Genomic DNA, 9,400 nt, shown 5'->3' with positions numbered 1-9,400 from the left:
CCCTCTGCCTCGCATCGATCAAATCGTGGATTCCACTGCTGGGTGCGAGACCCTGTCTTTCCTCGATGCCTACTCAGGGTATCACCAAATCAGGATGAAAGAGTCCGACCAGCTCGCGACTTCTTTCATCACACCCTTTGGCATGTACTGCTACGTTACTATGCCATTCGGTTTGAGGAATGCGGGTGCGACATACCAAAGGTGCATGAACCACGTGTTCGGAGAACACATTGGCCAGACGGTCGAGGCTTACGTCGAGGAAAGCCTCCGACCTTGAAACGACATTCAAGTGTCTCAAGGCGAAAGGCGTAAAACTCAATCCCGAGAAATGCGTCTTCGGAGTCCCCCGAGGCATGCTCCTGGGTTCATCATCTCCGAGCGGGGCATCGAGGCCAACCCAGAGAAAATCGCGGCCATCACCAACATGGGCCCCATCAAGGACTTAAAAGGAGTACAGAGGGTCATGGGATGCCTTGCGGCTCTGAGCCGTTTCATCTCGCACCTCGGCGAAAGAGGCCTACCTCTATACTGCCTCTTAAGGAAGACCGAGCGCTTCACTTGGACCCCTGAGGCCGAGGAAGCCCTCGGGAACCTGAAGGCGCTCCTTACAAGCGCGCCCATCTTGGTGCCCCCCGCTGCCGGAGAAGCCCTCTTGATCTACGCCGCCGCTACCACTCAGGTGGTCAACGCCGTGATCGTGGTCGAGAGACGAGAAGAGGGGCACGCATTGCCCGTCCAGAGGCCGGTCTACTTCATCAGTGAAGTACTGTCTGAGACCAAAATCCGCTACCTGCAAATCCAGAAGCTACTATACGCGGTAAATTTGACGCGGCAAAAGTTGCGACACTACTTCGAGTCTCATCCGGTGACTGTGGTGTCATCCTTCTCCCTGGGAGAGATTATCTAGTGCCGAGAGGCCTCGGGTAGGATTGCAAAGTGGGCGGTGGAGATCATGGGCGAGACAATCTCGTTCGCCCCTCGGAAGGCCATCAAGTCCCAAGTCTTGGCGGACTTTGTGGCTGAATGGGTCGACACCTAGCTTACAACAGCTCTGATCCAACCGGAACTCTGGACCATGTTTTTCGACGGGTCGTTGATGAAAACAGGAGCGGGCACGGGCCTGCTCTTCATCTCACCCCTCGGGAAGCACCTCCACTACGTGTTGCGCCTCCATTTCCCGGTGTCCAACAACGTGGGCGAGTACGAGGCTCTGGTTAATGGGTTGCGCATCGCCATCGAGCTAGGGGTCCGACGCCTCGACGCTCGTGGCGACTCACAGCTCGTCATCGACCAAGTCATGAAGAACTCCCACTGCCGCGACCCAAAGATGGAAGCCTACTGCGATGAGGTTCGACGCCTGGAGGACAAGTTCTACGGGCTCGAGCTCAACCACATCGCCCGATGATACAACGAGGCTGCGGACGAGCTGGCTAAGATAGCCTCGGGACGGACAACGGTCCCTCCGGACGTCTTCTCCCGAGACCTACATCAACCCTCCGTCAAGACCGACGACACGCCCGAGCCCGAGAAGGCCTCGGCCCTGCCCGAGGCACCCTCGGCTCAGCCCGAGGCACCCTCGGCCCCCGAGGGTGAGGCACTGCGCGTCGAGGAAGAGCAAAATGGGGTCACGCCTAATCGAAACTGGCAGACCCCATACCTGCAATATCTCCACCGAGGAGAGCTACCCCTCGACAGAGCCGAAGCTCGGCGACTGGCGCGGCGCGCCAAGTCGTTCGTCTTGCTAGGTGACGGAAAGGAGCTCTACCACCGCAGCCCCTCAGGCATCCTCCAGCGATGCATATCCATCGCCGAAGGTCAGAAGTTATTACAAGAAATACACTCGGGGGCTTGCGGTCACCACGCAGCACCTCGGGCCCTCGTTGGAAACACCTTTCGATAGGGTTTCTACTGGCCAACCGTGGTGGCCGACGCCACTAGGATTGTACGCACCTGCCAAGGGTGTCAATTCTACGCAAAGCAGACCCACCTGCCCGCTCAGGCTCTGCAAACGATACCCATCACCTGGCCGTTTGCTGTGTGGAGTATGGATCTCGTCGGTCCCTTGCAGAAGGCACCCGGGGGCTACACGCACCTGCTGGTCGCTATCGACAAATTCTCCAAGTGGATCGTGGTCTGACCCCTAAACAGCATCAGGTCCGAACAGGCGGTGGCGTTCTTCACCAACATCATCCATCGCTTTGGGGTCCCAAACTCCATCATCACCGACAACGGCACCTAGTTCACCGGCAGAAAGTTCTTGGACTTCTGCGAGGATCACCACATCTGGGTGGACTGGGCCGCCGTAGCTCACCCCATGACGAATGGGCAAGTAGAGCGTGCCAACGGCATGATTCTGCAAGGACTCAAGCCGCGGATCTACAACGACCTCAACAAGTTCGGCAGGCGATGGATGAAGGAACTCCCCTATGTGGTTTGGAGTCTGAGAACAACGCCAAGTCGAGCCACGGGCTTCACGCCGTTCTTTCTAGTCTATGGGGCCGAGGCTATCTTGCCCACAGACTTAGAATACGGTTCCCCGAGGACGAAGGCATACGGCGACCAAAGCAATCGGACCAACCGAGAAGACTCACTAGACCAGCTGGAAGAGGCTCGGGACATGGCCTTACTACACTCGGCGCGGTATAAGCAGTCCCTGCGACGCTACCACGCCCGAGGGGTTCGGTCCCGAGACCTCTAGGTGGTCGACTTGGTGCTTCGACTACGACAAGACGCTCGAGGGTGCCACAAACTCACGCCTCCCTGGGAAGGGCCGTTCATCATCGCCAAGATCTTGAAGCCCGGAACGTACAAGCTGGCCAACAGTCAAGGCGAGGTCTACAACAACGCTTGGAACATCCGACAGCTACGTCGCTTCTACCCTTAAGATGTTTTCAAGTCGTTCATATACCTCGCTTACATATGAAGTCTAAGCCATCAAGGAAGGGTCAGCCTATCCTCGGCAAAGCCCGACCCTCCCTCGGGGGCTAGAAGGGGGGCACCCCCTCTGCATCAAAATTTTCCTCGAAAAAAATCGTTCTGCCAGAACATCTTTCGTGCTTTTCGACTACTTCGAAAGTGGGATCCTGAAAACGATGGAGTACACGTAAGCAGGCAAGGTCGACCGAGCAGAGGGACTCCTATGCCTCTGGGATACGGATACCTAACTCATCACCTTCTGCGATAAGTAACTCACGCTCGGATAAGCGATTCCTCTGACCGAACAAGTCTTAACGCTCGAAAACCTTTCTGCTGAAATGATTTTTCGTGCCTTCTCGACTATATCGATAGCAGAATCCTACGAACGAGTAAGAGTACACGTAAGCGGCAAGGCCGACCGAGCCGAGGGACTCCTACGCCTCCGGGATACGGATACCTCACTCATCACCTTCCGTGAAAAGTAACTCTCGCTCGGACAAACAACTCTGCTACCGACAAATAAGTCCTGATACTCGAAACAAGGGGAAAAGAAACGCAGCTTTACAACACGACGACGGTATGTTTGGGCCTCGGCGGCCGCAAAAAACATACGCACACTACAGATAAACTGTTCCTGCAAGATCAGACATCAGTGGAAGCGGCAGCACCCTCGGCGTCGACTCCACCTTCGGCAGAATCCGACCTAGCCTCGAACGGCAACACGGTTGGAGGATCTCCACCTCGAAGGAACCTGTCGGCACCGCGCCTGGGCCATCGCCGCCGGGGTCTCCTCCAGGATCCCGGCCCGAGCAGACGGCTCGACCGGCCGCTCCGTAGCCTCAGTCAGCTGTCCCCCGAGGACATCAGCCCGGCTCATGGCCTCGGCAACCCGACTCCGGCGCTGGTCCAGCCAGTGGACAGCCTGGCCAGGCTCCGGCCGACGAAGCCTCTTTTCGAGCCAACTCCGCCTCTGTCCATGCTGACACCGCTGCCTCCGGCTCCGGCTCATCGCAGAGCGGCCGAGGGTTTCTTTAACTAAGCAAGAGAAGCCTCGGGCGGCAAGGCCGACCGAGCCGAGGGACTCCTACACCTCCGGGATACGGATACCTCACTCGTCACCTTCGCACGAGGCAACTCACACTTGGTTAAGTGGTTCAGTTAGCCGACTGGCGAGTCCTAGTACTCGAAATAAGGAAAAAACACGGCTTTACGCTAAAATACATTGATGTTCAGGCCCCGACAGCCACAATGAACAAACACCGGTACTCAAGGTGCCATTACAAATGGAACTCCGGTTCCACCCCCGCAGGTACGAACAACCCCCCACATTGGAGGGTCTGCGGGGCGACAAAACCCCAGATGGCTCGCCGACGCCCACTCCGGCAGCAGCGACAACGACCTCCGCTCCAGGCGGCCAAACAACAGCAGCGATGACCTCAGGGCAGACGCTGTTGCGACAAGGCCCTTGCCTGCGTCCCCACTCGAGGGGCGAGGACAAGCTACCAAAACCAAAGAGCCGGAGGCTCGGAGCACGGATGGTGACGGCAATCTCGTCAGCGACGAGGACTTCTCCAGCCGCCACCACCTCAGCACCGACGACGGTAGCCGTCTGCCCACCGGCAGATCCCCACTCGGGTCCTCCCGGACGGGCGAACACCGACCTCCACGCAGGGGCGTCGTACCGGAGCAAAGGCAGGACAGCCCAAGAACACGAACGTCGCCCTAGCAGCGCGCGACGCCTTGGGCGGTCCCCCGGTGCGCGCGGTGCGACAGCCGCCCGCACAACGGGCAGATAGCCGCACTCCGCCCAGCGGTGGAAGGTGGCACCGGAAGCTGCGCCAGAGCCAGCTGAGCCAGCGAACCGGGCACACGGGAGCTGACGACGCTTGCGGCCGCTCGGCCCCGCATTGTCGAAGTCCGCCCCTTCCGCTAGGCCGGTGAGCGCCCTCTCCCCTGAGTGCTGAGGGAGAAGGTGACCCACGAACCCGTGCGGGAGGTAGAGCTCCGGCTCAGCCCGGCCTCCGCCCCAGCCAGGATGATGAAGATCCTTGAAGCTGAGGGCGGGGCAGAGGCCGCAGCCCGGTTTGCTTCTCCCCACCATCAAACTGGTGGTCACCGTCTTGGGTGACCACCGGCGAGGGGATGCAGCCGGGCTGCCTGATGAAAATCCTTGAAGCCGAGCGATGGCCGAAAGGTACCAACTTCCGCGAAGTTGCATTCCTCCAACGACGACAAGACGGAAGCAACGCGGGCGCTCCCCATCCGGGGGCTCGGAAGGTGGAAGGACGCGATGCATGAAGGGAGTGCGAAGATATGGTTGCCATCCAAGGGGGTCACCCTCCTTTTAAAGGCGACTCTCCCCACTTGCGTCCTCAGCCGTCGCGTACTGAGTCTTCACCAACACGCTCCAAGGTCCTCCCCCTACGACACGGGGGCTGGGTCCCACGCGTCACGCAAGCTGGCCCAGGACAGAAGAGGCCAAACCGCCGCGCGCGGTGTGCGTAACTGCCCAGCGGTTACAAGCACTCCTCCACTTTCGCCCAAACCAGTGGGTGAAAGGCGCGGACCGCCATGCAGGAGGCATGCAACCGCACCAAGGGGGCGCACCCTTTCAACTTCGACGCGTCCAGCATGGAGGCCCAGGCCCACACGTCATGTAACCGGCGCGACGGTTACTACGTGCGAGAAACTGCACCGCCACTTGCGCCAGTACCGTGCCTTCTCGACTGCGGAACCGGTGCCACGACTCGAGGCAACCCTGCGCATGGCCCAACAGTGCCAACCGAGCACATCGGTCACGGGTCAGTCAGCCGCGGGAAAAGGCGCGACGGTCGATACAACCAGAAATGGGCCGGCAGTAATGGCGGCGGCAGGCGGGCGGAAGCAGCGGTCAAGTCGTCTACAAGCTCACGTCCCCTCCTGGGACAACGAGAGAACCCTCTCCCACGGCGTGAAGACGACGCGCCCATGTTCCATTCCTCGAACGGCTCGCGCACGCACAACGGCTGCCCCGCGAATCACTCGTCCCGTCGCATTAACTCTGCGGCAGGACAGGCGACACCTTTGGTAGGCGAAGCGGGCGACGCTTCACCTTCGCCATAATGACCGCGTCAAAAAAGGTGCGCCACGTCGTTCGATTGCGTATCCTTTTCCTCTTCCTCTTTCTCTCTCTTGCTACAGGGACCGGGAAAGGGGATACTCCGAAAGGGATCCTTCTCCGCGAAGGAAGCGGGCCTCAAGCCCTCCTACTGATCAGAGGTTCGAAGGCTGGCCCCTCGGAAGGGTTCGACAGCCGCCTCAGAGCACTCGGGCTCCGCGCCTACTACTGATCAGAGGTTCGAAGGCTGGCCCCTCGGAAGGGTTTGACAGCCGCCTCAGAGCACTCGGGCTTCGCGCCCACTAATGGTTAGAGGTTCGAAGGCTGGCCCCTCGGAGGGGTTCGACAGCCGCCTCAGACCACTCGGGCTCCGCGCCCACTACTGATCAGGGGTTCGTAGGCTGGCCCCCGAAGGGTTCGACAGCCGCCTCAGAACACGCAGAGTGAGGGATGACTCTGGGTACGTCCGATACATGGCCGAGGCTCGGGCTACACTCCCGAGGTACCCTAGGACATTTCCGAGACCAGTAGGAACGATTCTGTAACGGAATCCCATCAGAGGGAGGCATCGAGCCCTCGGACCCTATCAAACGGGACCGGGTCCGACAAATCACCTGCAGGTACTTTTGGAGTGCGCCTCTGGGCCACTAGCCGACCCTTATCGAACGGGGCACGGGCGTCCACTCGGATCACCCGTTAGCAACTCACAGGAGACACCATGTTCGGCGCCCTCCGAGGGCAACATGGCGCTTTCCCCCTCCTCCTTGCGGAAAGGCGACGAAGGGGCGTATGAAAAAAGCCGAGTCAGTCCTTGACCGTCCTCTCGCTCTGTGCGGAGGCTCGGGGGCTGCTCTCGCAAACCCGGCTCCGGCCAAACCGTTGATAGCGTCAACATACCAGCCTAAGAACTTGGAACCTGACTATGCACCCGGGCTACGGCCAGTTCGCATGAGGGAACAACCAGACCGGCCGAAGCATCACGAAAGGCATTAAGACCTCGAAGGAGTCAAACACTCCTCCGAGGCCTCGGGGGCTACACCCGGCGGGTGCGCTCGTGCGCACCCACCGGAACGAAATGCAACCGAGAAAGGCCGGTCCCCTTGCAAAAAAGTGAGACAAAAGCCTCCAAGCGAGTACTAACACTCCCTTCGAGGCTTGGGGGCTACTGTCGGGGACCATAATTAGGGGTACCCCCAAGACTCCTAAATCTCAGCTGGTAACCCCCATCAGCACAAAGTTGCAAAGGCCTGATGGGCGCGATCCCGGTCAAGGCTCCGTCCACTCAAGGGACACGATCTCGCCTCGCCCGAGCCCGGCCTCGGGCAAAGGCAGCCGACCCAGGAGAATTCACGTCTCGCCCGAGGGCCCCCTCAAGCAACGGACCCACCTTCGACTCGCCCGAGGCCCAGCTCGGGCAGGCTTCGCGGAGAAGCAACCTTGGCCGGATCGCCACGCCAACCGACCATATCGCAGGAGCATTTAATGCAAGGGTCGACTGACACCTTATCCTGACGCGCGCTCCTCAGTCGATAGAGCCGAAGTGACCGCAGTCACTTCGCCGCTCCACTGACCGACCTGACAGGAAAACAGCGCCGCCTGCCCCGCTCCGACTGCTGTGCCACTCGACAGAGTGAGGTTGACAGCAGCTAAGTCCAGTCTCGGGCACCATAGGAAGCTCCGCCTCGCCCGACCCTAGGGCTTGAGCTCAACCTCGATGCCGGACGACAGACTCCGCCTCGCCCGACCCTAGGGCTCGGACTCAGCCTCGACCTCGGAAGACGGACTCCGCCTCGCCCGACCCCAGGGCTCGGACTCAGCCTCGACCTCGGAAGACGGACTCCGCCTCGCCCGACCCCAGGGCTCGGACTCAGCCTCGACCTCGGAAGACGGACTCCGCCTCGCCCAACCCCAGGGCTCGGACTCAGCCTCGACCTCGAAAGACGGACTCCGCCTCGCCCGACCTTAGGGCTCGGACTCAGCCTCGACCTCGGAAGACGGACTCCGCCTCGCCCGACCCCAGGGCTCGGACTCAGCCTCGACCTCGGACGACGGTCTCCGCCTCGCCCGACCCCCGGGCTCGGACTCAACCTCGACCTCGGAGGAGTCACCGCCTCACCCGACCTCAGGCTCGGACCGACCACGTCACAGGGGGGCCATCATTACCCTACCACTAGCTAGCTCAGGCTACGGGGAACAAGACCGGCGTCCCATCTGGCTCGCCCCGGTAAACAAGAAATGATGGCACCCCGCGTGCTCCATGACGACGGCGGCTCTCAGCCCCTTACGGAAGCAAGGAGACGTCAGCAAGGATCCGACAGCCCCGACAGCTGTACTTCCACGGGGCTCAAGCGCTCCTCTGACGGCCACGACATCACAGGAACAGGGCGCCAAAACCTCTCCGACAACCACGATGGCATGTACTTAGGGCTCTGGCTCCTCTCTGCTAGACACGTTAGTGCATTGCTACACCCCCATTGTACACCTGGGCCCTCTCCTTACGTCTATAAAAGGAAGGCACAGGGCTCTCGTACGAGAAGGTTGGCCGCGCGGGAGAACGGGCTGGCGGACAGTCTATCTCTCTCTCTCTCCCTCGCGAACGCTTGTAACCCCCTACTGCAAGCGCATCCGCCCTAGGCGCAGGACAACACGAAGGCCGCGGGTTCCCCTTTGCTGCCTTTCCCCCTTTGTGTTCCGTCTCGCGCGGACCCATCTGGGCTGGGACACGCAGCGACAATTTACTCGTCGGTCCAGGGACCCCCCGGGGTCGAAACGCCGACAAATCTGTTGCACGCCATAGATGGCCAAACGGCGGCCCGGCATGGGCCAGACGCCCGCGGGCCACAACTCTGACCCAAGCACGTCATGTCGGCCTGCTGACTGTGCCGGGCCAGCCCGTTAGCCCGTCGGTCCATCTGATTAAATCAGCGTAAAATGTTAAAAAACGGTACAGGAGGTGGGCTTCGAACCCATGCCCTGATGGAAGAAGGGCGGGAGACACTGGGTGAAGCTGTCAAACCAGTAGAACATCATGCTCAAATATTTTTAATATTGAATATAAATTGTATATATGTATATACGTTTTTTGTAAAATAAAAAATATAATCATGTCGGGTCAGGCCAGCACTAGGCCGAGGCTACAGCCCAAGCATGGCACGACGTTCTTGGCTCTTGCAAGCATTAGGTCATTTCTGAGACCACATTGGCGAAATGGACTCCATAGTGTCTGAGGTTGCTGAATTAGATGGAGCAACAATGATTTGTCACACTAACAGTAGAATGAAAGATTATTTGTTAGTTTTAAACGTTAGTAATTGCTACTGAGAGCACCTAGAGGGGGGGGGTGAATAGGTGATCCTGTAAAAACTTAAAACTTAATGCCACAAAACT

The sequence above is a fragment of the Zea mays genome, chromosome 6, assembly GCF_902167145.1.
Source record: "Zea mays cultivar B73 chromosome 6, Zm-B73-REFERENCE-NAM-5.0, whole genome shotgun sequence".
NCBI classification, from domain to species: Eukaryota; Viridiplantae; Streptophyta; class Magnoliopsida; order Poales; family Poaceae; genus Zea; species Zea mays.
This window is presented reverse-complemented; position numbering follows the sequence as displayed.